Raw genomic sequence first — 23,716 nt, forward strand, 5'->3', positions numbered from 1 at the left:
TTGGGACGTCGAAAAGAATTCGCGTTAAAAAATACGTAACAATTTTCGGATGAATGGCAATCTGCGAGACGCATAATTGATCCGGTCGGAAGTAATTAAAAAAGATATCAAATCCCGGGAGTAAAAGGTAGAATTTGCGTAACCCCGAGCAAGCAAAAAATAATGCCAAGAAAAAATAATCATCGGATTGTGCCAAGATTTTTTCCCCGATCGAGTTACACACACATCGATACATCGATCGTCCGCAGATTTAATAGCATACGTCGAAATTAATTATACACACCGCGTATCTCCGACCTGTAATTTCTGTACAGGTGTTCAATCAAAGTCGTTTCACCGGGTCCGCGGAAGTTGGACTCGTACATAATCCGCAAATGGTGTAAATCAAAGGCGCGTTAAATCCTCCGGTCAGAACTTGGCCAACTTTCGCAAATCGCAATCTAATATCGCGAAAAACGTTCCTGCGGTACCTGCGGAGAAATAACTGTATAATTGTGTCCGTTTCCCGGCCATTCGTCTTCCTCCTAGAGGCGGACTGCAGGCGAGGATGTAGCGCATTCTAAATCAGCGTGCGGACTATGACAAGTTTGCCCTGCGGTGATGAAAATTTGCTTTTATCATAAATTAAACGGAAGAATCGTGTTACGTGTGAAACGAGAAGTCGGAATCTCTCTCGATATTTCTTAAATTACACCCCAAATCTTTTCGGTACGTTTCTTGAATCTCAGCCGCGGTACCGAGCGAGTACAAATATGATCATCATCTCGCGTGGGGCAGACAAGTCTCATTACCCAATAAACATTGCTGGTAAATAAATCGTAAGAAATTCGTCGAAAAATAACGTTGTATATAGTTGAATAATCGTTCAGCACATACGTTTTTTCTCGTCAAAAATGTCCGCCCTGATATAGGTTTTTTCGACTGCGCTCATCAACGTTTTCTGTTAGTGATTATGATCCGGATATTCCACGGTTGAAGTAAACGTCGAAATTACGGTTTTCGGAAACGTAATGAAACAAGTATGAAAGAACGCAATTTAAATGTTAACGTAGACGTTTAATATATACCTGTTATAGCCACCATTTTTCGTGGTTCAAACACGTTTAATAAGCGTGTTCATTGGAAAATTTTTTTTATAATAATACACGTACTTAATGTGTGTTGATTTAACGTAAAAACGATATCCGTAAACAATTATTATACGTTTAATTGAATACACTTAATCGAATATCACGCGGTTCCGATAAACGTGTAACAACCAACTTGAGAATATGTTTTCGGTATAATTTTTCATGTACTATATTAATGCACAAGCTGTTAAAAGCTTCTTGTATGGTCAATATGGACTTATCTCAGGGGTTAGATGATACAGCAACGCTCACATTCTTAGCTATTTCAGTAATGGTAACTTGCACCAATTAAATGATATTAATTATTTTACATCCACACCTATGTATTCTTATGAGAAATACAGGACAACTAAATGAGATAAAGCACACACCTTTGCGAAACATGATATATATTTATTATAAGGTACTTTCATCCAAGGCAACAATGACAATAGTTACATTGCACACGTATCGAAATATCCGCTTTAACAATGTATCTGAAACATAACAGTAGTTTTTTATATACCAGTTTGTCTGTATCGTTGATGCGGACATTTTATTATGCCAACGATGTAACTGTGTGAATGTTGACTGGGATGTATAAATAAACATACAGTCTTTTACATATACGCATACCTCAATTGTACAGATGTACTCACAAGAGTATAGAAGTATAGCAAATAGTAAAATTAAGTAAACATGAACAAACAAAAACTTATATCCGATACAAGAGGTTTGATAACAAATAAAACATGAAACAAAATAATCATACAATGATTATACCCTAACGAGGAAAATTGTTAACTTTCATCTCGGGACTAGGTAAAAAATCACAATCCTGACAAAGTAAAACAATAAAAAGTATTGGCACATTATTTCAACACAGAACACAGATGCTATAGAGGGCGTCTTCTAGGTACGCAGTACGCAAGTTTTAACCAATATTGGACCGCAGTTGGAGTATTAACTTTCCTGATATCACTGCTAATCCGTGAAACTTGACTGGGATGTAATATATACACAGTCTTTTACAAATACCTACATTGCATAGATCAGTTATATCGAAGGCTCACATAAACACGGACGTGCACTGACCTCGGAAGTTGGTCAAATTAGACTGATTCACTGATCGCGTGAGCTGAGAGCCTTCGCGAACGGTGGTGGGAGGGCATTCTGGCGCGTCGTCCTCGGCTCTCAGCGTGCAGGAACCGTACGAGTTACAACACGCTGACCTAGCGAGCCAATCAGAGGCAGAAGAAGAGGCGCGAGTATTTCACGCTAGGACATTCTCGATTCTTCGCGACCGCTTGTCGTTTGACACATGCGCTCATTATACGTATATGTAACATCCATGGTACACGAGCTTCATCTACGGCCACTCGCTTTGCTAGCATGGGTTATTCCAATATATACATTATGGTATAGGAAAACGTATGTTTTACAATTAATAAAGACGCCGCGAAGGGATGCACTTATATGCTCAACTACGTAATTTCTTGGTGACCTTTGTAAAAAAATCTGTTCATCGATTTTTCAACTTTTTTTCCTATGTTGGGAAATTAACAATAACACAAGGAAAAGAATTTGAAAAAATGGAGGTAACATATTGTTCTACTTTACAATATTACGTAGAATAAAATTATCACTTCTAGTGTTATGTCACCTGAATTTTTTCATATTTTTGATGATACTTACTAGTTTATCGAATGAAAAAAAAGATTGGAAATCGAATGACCAGTTGTTTACAAAATTTAAGGTAATCAGAAAAACGTGCTGAGGAGGATAACAAAACGTTGAATTTTAGTCACTGCTAACATGAGAAAAACTTGAATATAATGATTATAGTTCCAAATTCAAACATCGCAATATGTAAGTAAATGATGTAAAAGTTGATTCCTGCCCTCACTATGTTGAAAAGGGTAGTATTCTTGGATATGAAGGTCAGAAAGGTACGAAACAAATCTTGTTTACGTTTCGGCCCGAGTAGGTATATAATTCTGTGTATCGATATGACAAGTCTATGTACGACGTAATTTTCACGTATCACATGTGATCAGTAGATCAAAAGTGTATTGACTTAATTATTAAACAATTAATGAGAACATATTGGCAAGGTATGGTAACTATACGAAACGTTAAACTTGTGTTACTGGTGAAGGAATAAAATATGTATATTAGCTGTTCATGAGACTAGAAATATAATGGATTTTACCACACGTTTATACTACGGATCTCGCTTACCACAATAAAACGTTGATGATGGAACGCAGAAATTTTGTATTTTAATACCTACAAATATACCGATTTTTAACGAATTTAAATTGACAATTGAGCTAGTAAACAAAACGTTGATTATTAGTCTAGAAACCGTTGTTTAAATGTTGTAGAAAAGCAGTGAATGAAACGTTAAACTTGTGGTACCGGTGAAGGAATAAAACATGTATATTAACTGTTCATAAGACTAGAAATATAAACGGTTTTACCACACGTTTATACTACGAATCTCGCTTACCACAACAAAACGTTGACGATGAAACGTAGAAAATTTGTATTTTAATATCTACAAATATACCGGTTTTTAACGAATTTAAATTAGCAATTGAACTAGTAAACAAAACGTTGATTATTAGTCTAGAAACCGTTGTTTAAATGTACGTGTAATGAAAATCGTATAATATTTGTGGAGAGACAACGATTAATATTTTACTGAAAAATTACCGTATATCGAACACGGTAATATTTTCTACCTATACCATAATTATACGACCTTAACGTTTCTTCAACCACATTTTAACCGGCTCATGTTTACTGGGTACTCTCGGGGGCGAAGATCGGGTGCCGTGGACGCGAGCTGCATCCGGTGCAGGCGGAGTGATTTCTTTAACTTCCGTTCTTATCGCGAGCGCAGATCGAAAGAGAGTGGATATAGACCAGAACCACTTAAGATTAGGAATCTCGCTCCATGTGCACTCGCGCAATCGCTAAATTACCACCTAGCTGCGCTGCCGCCGAGTCATGCGTCGGTCTAACAGTTGCGAAAAATATTTTAGTATAAACCGATCCCGCGATCCGTGGGAATAACACGCTGTCTATAAAGAGGTGAAATGTTTTTTCAACAGGATAAAAAAAAGTCGATTATCCTTCATTTGTGTGGCTGTTTTTTCATTCCGAAAAGACGGAGGCACCGGCGACGCGGAATTCAGCAGCCAGTGATTCGAAATATAGAAACCTGCTCGGATTGCCAACGCGTTTATGCTCGTGGGCACGATCGGTATCTCGCAAAAGTTATCCCGCGATTGGAAGCCGATCAGTGCTGTTCGACGCACTCGCATCGACGTTGCTACGACGCTACGAAGCGACGCGCTTGCGAACGGTTGAAATACGAGGCGGGCACAAAGACGCGTCTCTCTGTTTACGCGTCGGCTTCTGTATTAAATCGTCCCACACCTTAGCTTCCTTTAAAAGCGACCGACCAGCGTTCCCGCTGCCCGCATGCGTTATACCTACTTACAAGTGTACATGTGCGTATATGTGTACGTTAACGCGGAAAGGATATGCCTGCGAAAAAGGAGAGAAGGCCGGCACGACTTATTACAGGTACAGGTATATGTATCCGTTATCCGACAAGGCAAGGAAAATAATTTCTCCAAAATAATCCACTCTCGTTATGTACAGGGATTATAATGGCTCACACTTGCGTAGCATTTTCTAAATCTCAAATTATAGCAAGTATTCGATTAAATTCAAGTCGACGAATGGTTACATTCACAAAGTTATTCGCAATACATTTTTATTTCTGCGTCATATGAAAATTTGTCGGAGTATTTTTGTTCAGAATTACGTGTATAACGGGGCTGTCGACCCTTTTTTTGAGGTCGAGATTCGTGGACTTCGATATTTGGAGATATATTCGTCGTAATGTCGAAATCGACTAGAACAACCCCTTAAAATGACCACGAAAATCATGAATCGTATATGCGACTAATTTTCTGGTCTACTTCGTCCATCGCTGAGTGATCTGCGATAAAATTCAAATGTAGGTACCAGGACTTTGCTGTGGGTTTGAAGATTCTAACAGGCTACACTAGGGTCCCAGACAAGGAGCAGCTTCGCAGGCTTTGCAGCTTTGACGACGATTAATTCGAAAAACGTGAGTAGCATTTTTCACCGTTGATATATGAGTATAGGTACCGTTGCCACCTTGTCAATAACAAAACTACTTTATTCAATTTTTTTCACTCTTGGTCCAGGTTGAAGACGCTGCTTCGAACCTTGTCAACTCTATACAGGCAAGGCAAAAATTACATCAAAGACTGTGAGAGCTGGCAACAGTTTCTGAATTTGGCAGGTCACGTCTCTGTCTGGCGATTCGATAGATTTCACAGATGTGTCATCCACGTTATAGTTAACGGTTTATTCGCAGGATCAAAACAATTCCTGAGGCACCGATCCAAAAAAATAACCACATACATCCTCATGCAAAAAACAAAAATATGAGTCTCGTCAAAGAAGTTAATTTAGTACTGATGTCTGTTGTAATTCATCTTGTTTCAATAATAAACTAACTTTTATCCACCTGCACTTTTGTTCAATCAGGATCTTGCTAACCCAATGAAATCACGATTGTTCTTCCGGATATTCAATTGCTTTTTTTACCAATCATCAATACTTGTTAATCAACATATTGAACTGTTTGTTCAAACATCGTGTTAAGGATCATTTCAACTTCGAGACTGAATATCCTTGTAAAATCCAACGCAATCTGTCTAAACAAAACCTCACTTGCAATAGATCGCAATATCTGGCAGTTTGCGTTCAACTTTAATTCGACAAAGTTGATCAGTCAAATTGAATGACAGACAATAAGCTGATGAAAAAACGTTTACCACAGCGAAATTTAAAAAACCAAAGTCATCTGGACAGCACGCAAATATTTTTCGATGGCCTCCCAATTTTAGGAAATTATATCTCCACAAGTTTCGTACAAAACGTAGTTAGAAACTTTTCAAAGGGCAGTTAAATCGGTACTGATCTTCTATCCGCAGTTCGCGCGTGTTCGTGTAACAATCGGATTGTGGTTTCCATAGCGATGATCGAAAAAGGTGCCGAAACGCAGTGTCGAAGAAGCGGGGACAACGACATCGTGGCAGCAGTGCAGCGTGCGCGTTATATTTACGTAGGTGTAAAGTGGCTCCTCTGTGAAACCCGAGCTATTGGGGACATCAGACGAAGCCGCGATCGGTTGGGTCTTCCACTGGTTCTTCTGGCCCTTCTGGTCTTTCTCCCCGGCGTTATTTACCTAGACACCAGCGCAGCCGCCAGGGTGTGGTGTCTTGGCTTTGTGTGTCCTGATTCTACGGCCCTAAGATTCTCGAGGGTCGTTGGTTCGTGGCCAAGAACCATCATGTCTCGGTATACATTGTTAACACCAGGAGCACCACACTCTTGTTACCATGTTTGCTCAAACAATATTGTCCCTGGGGATATACAAGCCCTGAAGGAGGAACGACCGTCGACGCGTTCTTCAATCTTCCCAAAAGTCTTACACCCAGAAACGTAAGAATGTCAATTTTCCGTCTCGCACAATAGATATTATGTGTATAACACACACTGTGCATACCTAAACACGGAGCAAAACGAATGAGAAAAATAAACACAAGGGAAAGAAATCTTCAGTCTCCATTGTCTTGCCTCGAGATTTCACCAAATAATTACACGATTTCTCGGGATACAAGCTCCGGCGGCTTTGTCAGAAAAGAAACTCGAAACCTTCAGACTTTCATAATCCTCTGCGGGTGCCGACGCACTGAGGGAACACGCCCCCCTTCCTCGTCTCCGGTGACACCGAGGGTTGGCTAATGTGACATTTTTGCAGATCTATATTAAAGAATCGTGCGCACGAATTTTTCTCGTATTTATTCGCCGGAGTCAAGGCGTGGTTGAACACCTTTCAAGAATTCAAATTGTGTAGTAGATGATTCGAAGCAACGGTCATTCGGATATCGCTAAATCACTGTCGATCGATTTAAACGACAATCAAACTTCCGCAAAGTCACACGAGTATCAAACGCACTGAATTACGTACCTACCATTTTTCGCGAAAGCAGCAGGTGCGTTTATGCAACTAATTCAGTGATCGATTCGCGAAAGGTTTGATGGCAAGCTCACTGCGTCGACTCGCGAATAGGGTAACGAAGGTAAAACGCCTGGTACAGTCTTATTTTCGTCCACAAATTCGGTCGGTGGACGGCGCGATGCTGAAGTATGGAGCACATCGCTTGTAGCACCTATTAAAATCTAATCAAAAATAAGGACGTCAACAAGGGGCGGAAAATGATCGCTGCTGTTTCCACCAACCAGTCGTACAAGGTATGAGCTATGAATATTGATTTCGGCTTTGAAATTAATCTAGGTGAGTGTTGCGAGCACGGAGAATCCGGTAAAATCGCATGATGCGCAATTCGGCGAGCCTCGCGAGATTTGGAATGCGGGGTTGAGTCGTGGCAACAAATTGAACTGGAGCGAGGGAACGAGGCGCAAGTAGCAAGAGCAATAAAAGTTGGCAGAGACTCCCTGGCGCGGGGCACCCGGCCGACTGGCTGCGGGCGGGCTCGAAGCACGCAGACTCAGACTGGTTGCTGCTTAATGACTCTATCTCTGGTAATTAACTGCTCCTTTACCCACGCCTCCAACTTCGCTTTCATTCAGCTCAACCTCGCTTTACGTTCGAAAAGATTTCCTCGGACAGGGCAAAGGTGTCGGACCCGTTCGCGTTAGAATATCATTCACTGGATAAGAGCCAAGGATTAATAACGAGCGTTTAGATTCGGGCTTGAGGTCCGTTACAATATTCTCTCGTCTCATTAATTTTATTTGTTTTCATTACTTTCATTACTCCTTCTCTGTATCTCCGTTTTTTTTTTTTTTTTTATTCCTCTCATTTTTAATTCAGTTCCGCCGCAGAGACTCGAAAGTTATGGCCGCGCGTCAAAAGGCGGGATATGGCCGAGAGACAGAAATTGCATGACGGTAGGCAGTTTGAATCTTCATTTGTGAGTTGTTTACATCACGGTACAAGTATCTTGAATTATACGTATACGCGTACGTAATATCGTTCCCGGGTATTCCTAATCACCGGCGATAAAAATAGCCGCTTATGGAGCGCGACGTGAGGCGTGGACGTGTTTAATTCAACGGCGCGTATAATTTAAGCAACGGCCGATCGAGAAATTCTCACAATAAATTTTTATTCTCGATTAATGCGGAACGAGGCGGTGATGATTTCATACAAACAAGTTCTGGCCGATCTAGAGATAAGTTTGACTATCTAGTTGAACAGGTGAACCAGAGGTTTAATCCCTGTTCACTATCGCATTTACAATCGTATTTTGATCTCTCGCACTCGTTAATCGCTATAAATATATCTGTACCTCGAAGCAGTATATTCTTCATTTAACAGACATTTATTCACACGTTTCGTCTTTCATTTTCATTCCGCAATCGCCAAACAGGCTCAGCCAATTTTCGCATAAAACGTACGAAATATTTCTCCGCGGAGGGGTAAAAATAGCGGTCCGTATGGAATGATTAAACCTCAGACAAATTTTGACCGTGTGCCGCAGTCGTTCTTAATTTTCATATTTTATCGCCGCGGAGAGCAGGAAGAATACCGTCGACCGTCGGAGTAATAATAATTAATTATTGTACCGTTGACAACTTGGCAACGTCTTCATCACGGCTGAGTCACGCCTCCGCTCTTCATTCCCCCCCCCCCCCCCCCCCTGACAGTTATAATTCCTGTCATTGCCTGCAGGCAAATCCGGCCTCGGATTTTCGATTAAAGCGGTGACGCGAATCACGGTGTATAAGAAAAAAATAGTCATAAATTTTTTTCTCCAACAACAAAAGTATCTAAGGTTTTCGAATTCATTGCACGGTTCGCGCAGATTTCCGAATCGCGAATAGATCGATGATGTTTAACTATCCAAACGACCTCCTGATCAGGGTAAGATAAGGATCTAGACGGGATTTCCTCCGGCAATAATCCCAATAAAACAGCGGCCTCCGGTTCGGATCACCGGAAAGCCATCACTGACGATCGTTATTTTGATCGAAGCAAAGGCCGTTAACGCGCAAACCGTTTCTACTTTTTCTGGCCCACCGTGAGATTCCTCGGTGGAACAATAATCGACGGATCGGTAAACTGCATCGGTCCGCGGTTAGTTACCCAGAAGCTCCGGCTCCGTTCGGTGGGCCGATTTCGTCTTGGCGTGGCTCAGGAGGGCCTTTCCGATCCCTGCGAAAGATAAGAAAGATGGACCGCGGAGTTAGGTAGGTATAAACACACACGCGCGCAGCGACTGCGGGATGCATCACGGCGCAGAAGTCAGAACCCGCAGCGGGCGAACCGAGCGGAGATCCGGACCCCGACTTTCATTATCACCGCGGCTCGTCGGGCCCCGGGGACGTAAACCGGTGACTTTACGATTATTTGTCGCGTGATTCGTTGACGGCGGGTATTAGAGGCGACAGGGTTACTCGCTACCTGTCGAGCGTCGGGAAAACGCGCCGCAGCGCGGGAAGACGCGGATCGCCCCTGCGGCTTTCCTCTGCGATCATGCCCTGGAAGGTAAGGCCGCAGGTACCGCACCGCACATCTCGCTACGCGTCCCCTATAAAGGTGGAAGACACATGGCCCGTGTAGAGATTCCCGACGTTGCTCCACTCTGACGGAATTTTGATAACGACTGGGATCCCGGCGGGGATCCCCGGGGATGCTGTGCCTCCTCCTCGCCCCCCTCTCCGACCGCGACTACCGTGTTTCAGACGGGAGGCACACTTCTCATAAAAATCTTGGCTTTATGGTAATGGGGCGTCGCGCTGCTGCCTCGCCGAGCATCTTCACGTTGCGCCGCGTACACTTGCCATCTTTTTTACATTTTTACTTTTGTCTCAGATCCTTACGGCGTCACGCTCGATGCCTCGACTCGATCCGATCCACCTGTCGCACTGGGAACGCTGTGTACCTACAGAGTTTTAGCGTCAATTTTTAGAAGACTAAACGACGCCGTCGGATCAATTCTCACCGTACGAATTTTTGTTTCGTATAATCCCCTTTTGAATTTCACAGAATTTCTAAACGACTTTGAAAAACACTAGAATTAATTCATCGATTCAAACCCGCGCTATATTTCGAGGTGATTTTTTTTTTTTTTTTTGAAAGGAAACAATTTATTGCGCATCGTCACAATTGCAGTGTAAAGTCAAAAGACGGTAAAATTTTATTGTGTTTTTTTTTCAGTTTTTTCCATACTGTAGTGTTTCGGCTAAATTTTTTCAGTCACCAAGACCCCAATTAGTGGTAAAGAAAACTTCGAGAAATCGATTCTTTGACAAATTATGAGGCTAAAAAAATTACAAAAGTACTATGAGGAAAAAATTGTAGGTCTAAACCGCTCAGATTCTTAGGACTCGACCAGAATTATGGCCTAGGTTGTTGGGTTCAGAAATTGGAGTGTGTTATCGGATCAATGTATGGTGATAAAACATAGCTACCAAAGTGAAGATGTAAAATCCCGTTCAAAAAACCCGTTTTCCTAAGCTGTTTCTCGAGATAACTTTTCAGATTTGACGAAAATACGCTCCCAGCTAATTGACAATCTGTCTGATGATCCCGAAAGTACGTCTTCAAATTATACCGTACACTAGCAATACTTATTCATGCTCATACTTGACTCAAAAACGCTTTTGAGAATATTTCAAAAATCTCGTTGACTCAGGAAGTTCCCTATTATTCCTTAAATGTATTTCTCGGTCTACACCAAGCATTAATCACATACCTCACGTGCAGAGCCTGAAGGATCTACGACGCCATAAATTGGTAACATTGATACTCGGAGTTTCATTTTTCAGGAAAAATTTCTAGAACGCGTTGCGAAACACGAGCTATAGGAAATGTACAGTGTGCACATAGCCAGGCATACTGGAGTCAGTAGGTATCGATTGTCAGGAAAATGTGAGCAGAGGGATAAGAGTTTCCTTTCCCACAATCACGGAAACATTCCACTGGACCATGGGTACGAGAGCCCGCAGTCTTATGAGTTCCATAATTTATCACGACTACTCGTGTTCTTCGTTTGAGACTGGCTGCTTACGCGCGGTGCAACCATTACTTTAGTTGTCCGTTAGATAAAAATCTTTGGGCTATGGTCACGAGGCTCGAGTCTTGCAGCAAGGAAAACTGGGCTTAAACACGACAAACGTCATCGTGCCTCGGAGGCGCCCCTCCACCCCTTACGTCGCGGCTGATTCTCGTTACAACTCCGTGAATATCGGCTTATCTTTATTATCTGTCGTGAGTGCACAGTGGGACATATTCCCTCCTCTTAAATAATTCCCCCTTAGAAATCTTCACGGGGTTCACCGACTGCGTGGCCGCCTCAAACGGACGGACAAAACGCCCATCGCTGCGCGTAGACGCCAAAGATCGACGTCCTCGACGTGGTTATTAATTCGACGACCGACGTCGACCGTTTGCACCTGTGTGTCCGCGTTCGTAGAAACGGATATTTCGAGGGATTCGGATGTCGTGCTGCCGCAGCCCCTTGCATCCCCGAAATTGATGGTGATGGCTGACCAGTACCGTAACTTGTTCGTATTTTTTAATTTCTTCTTCCACTATACGTACACACCCGATTCCCTTCTTCCTTTCTTACAATATTCCGGCATGATTTATCGCGATAATTTCACTTCACAACTTTGTCTACATTAATCTTTTGGCCAGCTATTACTGTCTCGTTAGTCGCGTATTATGGGCAGGTATCGGCTGTGAAGTAGGTGCGGACAATTGTTTTACTTCCTCAAATTATCGCCCGATGTCAGCTGCCGTGCAGTATTTCTCTGCATTATACCCGATACATTCTCTCTAAACCGGGGATAGGTTGAAATATAAACACTTTGTACGCGTACCGAGACGGAAAAAGAAACACCCGTGCAAGAATATCGGGTACGTGACTTGGAAACTAGATTTAGCGCGACTCTCGTCGCTCCGTTGAGTGCGGTTCGCAAAATGAATGAATAAACGAATTTAAAAAAAACTGTCTCAACCCGCGGACGACAAAATCCCTTCATTTGCAGCAGGAAATCGGGTTCCCTCTAAAAATAAATATAATAGAAATCAACAAAGTGAGAAATAACGTCGAACCGTTCTTGCCTGATTTTAATTCGAATTAAATACAGGTTATAGGAAACGTCAGGTGAAACGCGATAAAGTATGGCGGATGTAAGGATCGTTAAAAGCTGGATAAACGGATGCCTGTTAACGGGCATAATAATTCAAGAAAAACAAACACTTCGTATATTCTTCCGTTGCTTATCGTTCCAGGCAGAATAAAGCAAAGGGTGCGCTTTATTTTACTTATTCAAGACGCGTTATGTCGGGCACTGCAGGGTACAGGCTGCTATATAGAGCCTGCAACAAAGTCGCATCCGCCAAAACGAGTACCTGGATGCATGTATGTATGCATGTCTGTACGCGTCAACCTGGAGAAACCTGAAACTTGTCGATCGCTTGAGAGAAAAGATCGTAAATCTTGATTCTGACCTCATTTGTATGTGAGAGTTGCAGAAGTTTCTGCTTCGTCTTCAGATAAGCCCGGCGCCCGGTCTACAGGGTGGTCCATCCAACTCGGGCCGTATTCAAACATGCATCAGGCATTCCCACGTCGGTCTTGAAGAGTGAAAGAAATCGTCGTTGAGAGATCAAACTGCTGCGATTTTCACTTGAAAAATTTATTTTCTTCGTAAACTGTAGATATACTTCATTCATTACGTATTACGTATTACGAAGACTCGACAATTGTTCGACTGTGTTTCCCCCTCTTTGTTTTTTCGTTGCGGAAATCATGTATGGCAATTTCGAGCCATTTTCGAGTGAAGATTGTTTGCAAATTAAAATTGTTCGAAACGAGACCAGTTTACCTGGGACACCCGGTATCTTTTGAAATGGTGGTTTCATCCTGTCAGGTAAATAATATTATGTATGTTAGTACACACGGTTAAAGGCCAGAAGCGGTTTAGTTTCATCTTCTCTTATTTCGGTTTTTCTGTCTCCTTCTACCTTTTCCCTTTTTTTTTCAAGAAAAGATATTAAAGCTCCCCGTCGTTGCGTCGACGCGCATCGTACAAGTATGAGATGTCCCTGTGGTCACTGGTCTCCGCGTCGTTGGAATGCCATTTACAGTTTCCAGCGACGTTGATTAATTGTAACTCCGAGATGTGCATCTCTGGCCGTGAGTTTCGAGCCCGAGAAAAATTGTGGAAAAAAATTTATGCCGTGACACTGTACCATCGGATGCGGATAACCGGATTGCGGAATGCGAATTAGATCCGCGTCGAAATGGAAAAATTAAGTCATGTAAATAGAAAAAATCGCGTTAGATAGGCGCAGCATTGCACGATGGTACTATTTATTTTTACCTGAATGTAATTTAACCCCTGAAATTAGGAAAGTGAGACGAAATTCCACGTCGTATAGACTATTTTCTTATCAGATCGATTGGAGGGAAACGATTTTTCCGTCGAAACCGTTATAAATCAGATCGAGATTAGAGGCAGAGTGATTAAACGAGAACGATCCGTGGCGCGTTGCTACGAACGAACGATTCCACTAATGAAAATTCATTACTAATAAGTGAACCGGATTGTTCTGGTGCAGGAAGGGAAGAGAGAGAGAGTGAGAGAGGGAGAAAAAAAGAAATCATAAAAAATCAAAGCTGAAGAAAAAAATCCAAATAACACACAAATCGAAAAAGCAAAAGAAAATGTAATTAATTGCCAGTGTCAGAAAAGCGTCGAAACAAGTATCACGGATCAACGCTTGACTAACCGAGTTAACGAAACAGATCAACAATCCATCGTCTGTGTCTAAACTCTCTCTCTCCCTTTCTCGCCTCTCTCTTTCCATATTTCCTCCCCTCTGGAAGAGTCAATTGTATCGTGCAGGCCGACGCGACGTACACGTATACAAATGCACAAACACACACGCGTACGGGGGCGTCGTAGTTTTTTTCATTCACCTTCCTTGGTGGAAAATTAATCTCAGTTAAAATTCTGGCCAGTGCAACGACGGCTAGAAGAGCAGAGTGGAAACCGTTCGTACAGATGTGCACGCACAAACGTTACGCCTGCACACAAACGCGTCGTTGGGCGTGCGTGTGTTATAGCTCAAGGCGCATGATGCTGCAGGGGGAGAATTGCGGAGGAGGTCATTGATAAATAGCCTCATTTCTTTCGTCTAACAAAAACCACAAGCGTCGGTTCATTCATGCCCCGGATCTGCCTCGGTGTTGCATCGTCGACCCTCGACGCACGCACATGCATTCACAGACACAAGCGCCATCCGAGAGGCTGCCTCGAGGAAGCCATCCGTATCGTCGTACACGTTTTGAGGGACGATCGGCGGGAAAAAAGATCCGGGGGCAAGGCAAGGATGATGACTTAGGGGGCGCCACGCGTATATCCTGTAAACTGACGCGCATACCATCGGCGAAAAACTCTAAAATGTTGAGAAAATTCAGAACTCGACGATTCCAAAAGAAACATGGAAATTCGGCCATTCTGTTCGTACGAACGCCATCTGACACCGAGCTGTTAACTTTCGATTTTTAATAAATTTGCTGTCTGAAATTACATTGGAAAATGTATTGCATTTATATGGTAGTAATTGATGTAGAATGAAAATTTGGAACAGAAAAATGGTGTCACCTGTGTGACCTGATGTCTTTTGCCTCTTTCGGAGTTCTTTTCACGCGCCGTGGGTATACTTCTTGGTCTTGATATATGCATTTTGAAAACAAAGAGCTGTGAATTTTTTGGGTCGAGTAAGACTTTTCTTCTTTTCGCCTTTTCGCTTGACTTTTTGTTGTTTTCGTTAGTTAAGGTCAAATTCTCTCGTTAAATTTCTCGAGTACCTACCGCCACCTTTTCTCTTACCGGCCTTTGTGACAGAGCCTAATTGAGCTCAGCTTCTTTTCAGAGCGCCTCGACGACTTTTAAAAAATTTTCATTTCTATCCCTTAACAATTAAGAATTACGGTGTGTATGCAGAGTTCGTTCTACACGCGGGTCTTGGAGGACAGGCAGCGTTGCAGCTCTCGAGGCTTTTTACTGCACCGCGGCTCCGTGCCTACACAAACCGAAGGAATGGAATTAACGAGGAAAAGAAAGAGAGAGAGAGAGGAAAGAGAGAAACGAGCAAAGGTATAAAAAAAAGATGAACGGGTAAAAACGTAAACGTGGTAATTAATTCAATCACAACCCATCGGCCGGATTGCCACCTGCCGAGAGGCGCGTCGATCACCGCCTCGAGCCTTGATTCTCCTCTTGGCGCAAGCTTGACATTTGCCTCCGCAGGTAACATTAAAGTCAAGAGTGTTTCATACTTAACCGGAACTGACGCACAAACATCATCAAAGTGAATCGTTAATTCTGCCGCGCGGCGAGGACTTCGCGTCGTCGAGATCCCTTTACGATTTCGAATACGGGGCTTCCAAGCTATGGCCGTTCTAATCGTAACTCCGAAACAATTTCGCCCGAATTTATGGCATCAGAGGAAACTTGTACACTTCATAACTTTAGTCTCAACTCCGGGCCACGCTCTTACATACCTTTATGTATCCCGCTCGTCGTATACCTTATAATACCAACGCCACGGTTAAACGCAGGCATTCGACACATCCTTCCTCGGCCAACTTAACAACTCTGAAGTCATCAAATCTTATACTGCGCACGATAAAATGAGCCCGGATTTAATCTTGAGGACATAAAAATTTGATATGATTTCATCCACCGTACGGTCGCCGCGCTGTCACCGTGGGAAGAATTATTCGAATCCACTCGTCGACACGTCTCTCAAATATTATTTATAACGGTGATATTTGTGCACCTCGGCGGATATCGCGTTACAGGCTACGTTGTATACGTATTATATGCCATTCGGTCTCGACGCGTTGGATCGCTGTAAAGAAATAAAGAGAGGAGTGAGTAAAAAAAAAAAAAACAAATTATATATATATAATTATGGAATCGTTTGTCCTGCTCCACGAGTTCGACGTCCCGTTAAGGATTGATGCGAGCTGCAAACCCAGAAACGCGTGCCCTATAGGCATCCCTTTTTTGCTTCGATCATCGAACAAGCTTCCGGTGCGTCGCAAGTTTTGTCAAGGATCGGCGCGTCGCGATGCGGCCGACAAGTAGGTACACAGAAATATTCGCTGCATACGTGCAGGAATCGCGAACTTCCAGCTCCTGCAGAAGCGGGTGAAAACATAATCGATCAGAGTGGTCAACGACACCGACGAATGAAAATTTATATTGGAATTAGTCGGACCGAGAAAGTGGTCGATGGATGGTGTAACGCGAGGTTGTCTTTTTGCACCAGCGGCGTGAATAAGCGAATGAGAAATGAAGGGGAATATTTCTGGGTAGGCGCGCGATGTCTTCCCCTGGGCGAGGAGCGTCCCTGCAGTTCTGGAACAAGAGGCCGGTGTGGGTCGGCGGAATCCGAAGCTCGGGTTCGCGGATTGGTCGACCGGCGTTCGGCAGCCGCAGCGCGTTTTTTGCGCGGCTGAGCCGTTTGATCACGGATGGCCGCAATCTTCACCTGTCTCTTGGTTCCGTCTATCTCTCGGCTCTCCCAAGTTCCAGGTTCCCTTTGCTGGCCCCGGTTTGGCGAAGCGACACGGCGAGGCGAGGAGGGAACGACGCGCGAGACAACCGGCAGCTTGACATCCGGCCATCATGGCTGCGGCGGCATCAAGAACTGTATCGAATGATTAACATCGCGATATTTTATTGCTCGCACATGCTCCTTCCATACATGGACTGCGCGCGTGTACCTTTTGTCATCTTCCGTCTCCGCTGGTATATATCGATACCAATCGACTCGCGATTCGTCGTCCCGCGTTGCGAAACACCTGTCTTCCATGATCGCGTCCGAGAGGTGAGATCCCGCGCCCTGTCTAAAAACGGTCGAGAGAGAAAACGATGAAAGAAAAAGAAAAAAAGAAAAAGAAAAAACAACGAGAAAAAAGACGAGTTCAGGAAGTGGCGACGCGCTGTTTATGTATTCGCCGGAGTTAGCGTATTTGCGGAGTCGCAACGTGACGCAACAGCGATCCACACGGTGCTAAAAACTGATTAGCTACAGGAGTGGATTTGTTTCAAGGCGTTTAGCGGATGTTTTACGTAAATTCTATGCGAAAAACTTTCCGGTCGTGCGCGGTGAATAGGCGCTAATTTTGGACAACGATTCGGCCCTACGGAATTGCATTGCGCGTATACCGTCTCGATATCGGTGCTAAGTGATCGAACGGACAGTCGCAACGCTCGGGTCGAGGCACCAGCTACAGGAAAGTCGTCCTTCGAGGTGTCGAGAGGCGATTCGATTCCACGCGTAGAGGTATACGAGCACACGGGGAGCCATGACAGCGTCGTATAGCCGTAATATACTCCATTCGTTGGCTCTCGGGCAAACAAGACTACGTATAGGCAGTGTTTGTCTCTCCCGTTAACATGGCCCTTGTGTTTTTTACGATTATCTAGGCGCTACCTGAGAATGTGTTTGGCAAGCCACCGCTAGACAGGCTCGTTCGGATAGCTCAGGGCTAGGAGAAGACCCGCTCTGCACGACGAAGCCCCGGGGGCCGAGGAGTTAGGCGTGAAAAAATTGTTTGCGCAATTATTTCTATGTTTCTTCTGTATTTATTTACTTCCATTCCACCTCCTCGAGTAAATCTTTTACCGTCTTCCAATTATACGCATGCACACGTGCGTAGGTACGTACGTACACAGACGTAGGTGCGTGGGCACCGAAGGATAATCTTCGAAATATACAAGTTCGAAAGTTTTTTTAACGCCACACCGTCGCAGAAGCTATTTTGCCCGGGATTGATTACGAGCGTCATAAATACGCTAGTATCGGATAATAATCGACTTGGTCGGACAGCTATATAGCCGACGAACGCGTATAGGTGGTTCCCGGATCGGCTACCTGTCTTTAGAAAATAATAACTACCTCCGGTAATTACAGGTTGGCCCTAGCGGTCGCACCGCCGTCTCTGTCCGCGCCAAAGAGTAAATCATACTCTTTAGAGAGGAGCTCTGCTCGGCTTATGGGACGTCCGAAGTCACGTTACGTCTCGGTTTTCCACCGCCTCGTAGCTCCTACGCAGGAATTTCAACGAACCGATCCTGCCACCGCGCTTCTTAACACTCCTTCGCGTTTATTGTACCTGGAATTCTATTTGTTATGTATCGAGCACGTTCCCGAAGAAAAAGCGGACGAAGAACGAACGACCGAGGGAAGCGGAGCCATGCAAAGAGCGAAATCCTCCCCCAGCATCGTGAGATATTAATTGCGCGGAAGGGTGCAGGTGCTGAGTTAGTTCTTACAAAGGTTTTACTAGGTGTAAGGCTAGACTGCGTCGCGTATGGCACGTTCAGCGTGCGTTTACGTAACGTGGACGTACACTTACTCGGGCGTTGAAACGAATGCGGTGTGTGTGTGTTTGTGTGTGTGTAAAGAAGAAGCTGCGCCGAGAGGAAGACGGGCTGCAGAGGTTCTTGCGACTGGAGGTCGCCTGGGTCCGATAATTAAAACGCATTCAACTCGGATATAAAAGTTTAACGGCCGACTCCCCCTTCGCCGCGAAGCCCACGGCAAGCTTCGTCATCCTTCTGGTCCACCGGGTTATCTCGTCGCGACTAACTTTTTGCACGATTCTTCTTCTTTCACCCAACGCTATACGTGTAGCGTACACGTATTATATTTCTCAACATCTTTCGGAGCGATCTTCTTGTATTCGCATGAATTTTAGTCGAGTCGTTGGCCCTCGTATATAATACCGGGTAAAAATAACGATTTCCCTACAAGGTAGCTCAACAAGCGTCCGATTCCACTGAAAATGTAACAAAGTCAGAATACGTCCGCGCTTTCAAGTTCAATCCAAGCAATTCTCATTTTCAAACTGTTTGACTAAAAGCCCTTCCGAGTCTTTCAATTGCAAAGAAACGTGAAGCTCCCTGACCAAGATTATCCCAACTCCCTGCACTCGACAGCTCAGCTCGAAACACATGTGAAACCTCGAACACGGCGCATTGCAGACTATCCTGCAGGGAATTGTTTGGCGCACTAAAATCTCTCCTCTGGGTCTAAGCCTGAGCCTGGCGCCTGGCGGTAGCACGAGACCGTGACGTCATTCATCAAGGGGACAGCTAACAAAACACTTGGCCCAGAAACGGGGCCCCAGCGTGGCCGACACCCGATAGCCAGAATTGAGGCTCAAGCTCAGCCTGCTGCGCTGTTCTAGGACGTGTCGTAGTCTACATGTGCAACCCTGGATCGTATCGGGGGTCGGGAAATTGGCGAATAAAATCTTGGCGTTGCGTATTGCTGACGAATGATCAAAGTCGGTACGTCAAGCCGCGCGTCGGCAGGCTTTAAGCCGTTTTGTTTTGCCTCCAGGGTCAATTCGCTTGCTACTCGGGTTACATGCCTGCTTCTGAAGATTATTTCGGGCTTATTGAGACTTGCGGCAAATGCGAAACATCAAACGGTAGTTTTGGTTTCTCAACAATGCGAACTTACGTTTGTTTGCTGAAAAGGAAATGGCTGATCGCTTCCAACCTCCCGCGGAGTTTCTCAGCCCACTGCGATTGGCCGCAGCACTTCTGACGTCATTGCGACCGCAAGTGGCTCCATCTCCCAGATTCTAGTTTGCAGGATTTCAGGGTTTTGGGGTGACTGTTGATTGTCCTGCAAATACCGTCAGACCTAGAGGCTGGAAAATTTGACAATTTTTATGACCAGAAAAAACGAACAAGTACTGTCAATTTTACGAATCACTGATACTTCAATAAATCGCACGCCCGTAATAAATCATGGAGTACAAATGCAGAGAAATTTTGCTCACCATCAAATTATCATCCAGAGGACGAGCGCCACCCACGCAGACAGAGATCGAGGGGGCAAAGGTTGGCCGTTTGCACACGGCGACGCCGAGATTGAGAACTTATTGAAACCAGACTTCGCGTTGCTAATCCACGCGGCGTTTCAAAATGGGGTTTCCCTCACGGCCAGCGAGGTTTCAGATTTTCGGATCTTTCTGCGGAGGTGAAGTTCATTCTTTTTGGGAGCTGCAGCGCCGGCCCAACCTCAGCGCTCCCATTCAATTCGAACGTTAAACGATCCGTTACCCAGGCTGACCTCGGCAAAGTCGACTCCGGACCGTAACCAAGTCTCGCCAATCCCAGTCGACGTTTTACGAGCCCCCTGGTAGTTTTTGTCCACGACTCCTCGCAAATTGATGTTTATACAGAGGACCTTCTTTGCGAAGCATATTGACTAGCTGGTGACTCCTCGCCAGACTCATAGCTCGCATACAGGCCATTCCGCACCTGTTTCAGCTGCAGCCAACCCTCATACTTCTTTTTTCAATGTTAACGTTGATTCTTCATGTTTTGGTACTGTGAGAAAAAAACGGTTAATATTTTTTCTCGAGCGCTTCAGATGGTTTTTTTTTAAAGGGGTCTTTCAAAGACTTTCTGTACCGTTGATGCAAATTATAATTATAATTAAGAGGACGGAATTTCTTTCGAGCCAGTTACCTCAAGTTGATTCCGTGTAGAATACAAAACAGTAATTTCTAATACTTGCAGGATTGTCTCAACTAAACTGTCCGAGGATCCTGAATTCCAGGCTCTGCTTGACGGGAGAAAAGCTTGAACAGTCTCGTAAACTGAACACAATGCTAACTTTAGTGTACTTAAACAAATTCGTACACTGGGTTGATATACACGATTCCATGCTATCGAGAATTCGGTATTCTATGGCTTTGATAAATAAATCGTCACCTTTCAAACGACGCTCCTTTCTTATAATAAAAATGTGACACGGATTAGCTGTAGAGATGTCATAGAATCAACGAATGCGTACAACAAATACGCAACCCCAGCCATGATGAATACTTGGCCGAGGGTTGGAATCTTGAGGGGTATTGTCACTAAATCATTGGGACGTTTACAAAGATTGTTAAATTACAAATAAATCAGCGATCGATGAGTTATGGACGCGGAATAAGAAGTCGAGGAAGACAGAGCCTGGTGGAGCTGAGAGGAGTGGATCGCTAGGAGGGGTTAGTAAATTGAAATAATCCCTGTGGAAGACGTGGAGCGAAGATGGGCTTGAGCCGACGACGACTAGGTAGGCGCGGGCCTCGCAAAGTCCTGGCCGTAAATCGAGCCGAGCTGATGGCGCATTGATTGCTTTGCGTCTTCGGACCGGCGGCAACGAGCCCCTTGGCCAACCCGAGGAAGACCGCCTGCCAACCTGTGTTTTCTTTTCTCGCATACGGGTATCGGGGTGTCGAGTGCAGGTAGGTAACTGAAATAGGGTGCAGGAGCAAAAATTATACGAACATGCATGCATGAATTGCAGTCTGTACGGTAAAGAAAAACGAAACGGTTGCCATCTTAGCGACCTTTGCATTTGGTTGATATAAAGAATATATATGTATATATATATATATACAAACTCTGCATGGTGAGCGAAAAATGTGGCGATTCGTTCGGCGTTTGGTCCGCGGTCCATTAGTCGGCGGTTGTAATTTAGGCGTAGGATATTTGTTCTTCTTGCTTGTAAATCTTGGCGAGGGTGAAGGGTGGGCTGAGCTTAAGGTGATGGTGGCGATGGCTGGATCCGTTGCTCGAGGGCTGAGGCGCCAGCGCGCGTACGAGGAGCCAATATGGATAGGAATGCACGACATTACCATAATATTAATAGTTTATTTACCAAAGCCCATACGTCACCGAGGACGGTCGAGTGGTCGGTTGGACGTTCGGTGCAGGAGGAGAAGAAGAAGAAGAAGTAGAAGAAGAGGTAGAAGAAAAGGAGTAGGATGAAGAAGAAGAGGGGCGTCGGTCAGCATCCGTCGACGGCACGGATCGAGGGTGCCTCGGGCTGTACCATCACTGAATACAATCCACCTCGCCAGGCGACCGCTGACAGGATCAGGAGTAGTAATATGGATACGTTCGGGACTTGGCGGGTCTAGCCGAGTTGTCTGCGAACAATATTGATGGCAGGATGTACGCGGGTACTGCCACAGCCAATCGATGCAGGGAGTCGTCGGCTCACAATCAGCCTCGGATGAAAACCTACCATATTATTTATACATCGCGGTGTAGTAACGAGCTGCCTGAGCTCGAGGCCCGTAGGTCGAACGGTGCCGTGCTGTTTCCCAAACGGAATGAATTAGATATTGTGAGAAATTCATGCGGCGAGGAGAGGATGAAGCAGATTCGTTTACCGCAGCTGTTTATACAATCCGCAGCTTACGGTGAACGGAGATCCGTCTTTGGTATATTAACCCGCATACCGCGTGCTTCGGTACTTGAAATTGGCGTTGCGTGTCTCGTCGGCGGACCTTTTCCGAAACGCCTCAAGGATCGACGTGCGCGGTGGCGTTACTTTTTACGATCAGCTTCCTGGGAAGTGGGTTGATCCTGGCGCGATCTGTAATTACGGTATCGGTAAAATGAGGTAAAAAATCTCCCGCCCAAGGAAAAAATAACGAAAAAAAAGAAGGAAAAAGAAAAAAAAAATAAGAAAAACAACGAAAAATAAATAATAAAAAATCGCCTAATGATACAGAAGTGGCTGATCCACGCGAGAGGCCTCGTAACGGTAGCGAATGGCAGGAACCGCGTTGTTCTCACTCACATACCCGCAGCGTAATTTCTAAATCCCGTGATTTCGTCGACCGCCGCACATTGTATCCACTGATTTCGCTAGGTCACGTTCATAGAGAACACGAAGACCCGAATCGACAGATTTTAGTCCAAACGATCGCGTAGTCCAGTCATTACCGGCCGGTCCACCCATAATCACTTCCACCGAATACATTACCATTTTGTTTCTCTTTTACCTCCTATACAGGCACACGCGTGCTCACTTACACGTGTAAAGCGGTTTTAAGTGTTCCTTCGTGAGCGATATTTGCCTTCCTCCTTTCCGATGCTCGGACTGATTACGCTCCTATCTTAATTCCAATGTCGCACGGTAAACGTGAATTCGCTTATGTATCCTGTTTATTCGACTCGATCTCACGTCCGGTTGTTTTTCGACGTAACATTTACATTCTGTTAGTAGATTATTAATTTTCAAGTCTCAATCTCTTTGGTTGAAATCGCTATACATGCAAACTGACAAAAACCGGCAAAATCATGGAAAAAAATTATGAAACGAAGAACCGCCTACATTGACTGGAATCACTATTAAAAGCATATTGGTGAATACTGTTTCGTTCGATACACATTTTAATTTGACTAGCATAATAGCTGAGCGTATATTTACGTATCTACTCACATATAAACAGGACAGTAGTAGCAGAGGCCAGATTATATTAAGATAGGCGAAGATACCTATATACCGTGCATACCCTTTACGCGTTCTTTTTCTTCTCCGATATTCCATTATATCTCCCTCCCCCGTTCCGTCCCTCCCCGCCTGTCTTCCTGTCGTCGAAGATTTTGTCGCTCGGAGAACGACA

The 23,716-nt window shown here is 44.4% G+C and overlaps 1 protein-coding gene across 2 annotated transcripts in view; it reads right to left on the reverse strand.

Moving 5' to 3' along the window:
* The window catches only part of LOC107216476 (LIM/homeobox protein Lhx9), a 70,963-nt gene that overhangs the window by 22,595 nt on the left and 24,652 nt on the right, over window positions 1–23,716 (reverse strand). The window contains exons 3-4 of one of the 2 annotated variants that reach the window (XM_046731323.1): window positions 20,081–20,633; window positions 19,756–19,948 (exon numbers count right to left, since the gene is read on the reverse strand). The gene's annotated coding sequence lies outside the window, so the exon portion shown is untranslated. Of the gene's footprint in view, window positions 1–19,755; window positions 19,949–20,080; window positions 21,352–23,716 lie in introns of those variants that run through there. The other variant, XM_046731324.1, reaches the window with a different exon arrangement.

The sequence above is a fragment of the Neodiprion lecontei genome, chromosome 2, assembly GCF_021901455.1.
Source record: "Neodiprion lecontei isolate iyNeoLeco1 chromosome 2, iyNeoLeco1.1, whole genome shotgun sequence".
NCBI classification, from domain to species: Eukaryota; Metazoa; Arthropoda; class Insecta; order Hymenoptera; family Diprionidae; genus Neodiprion; species Neodiprion lecontei.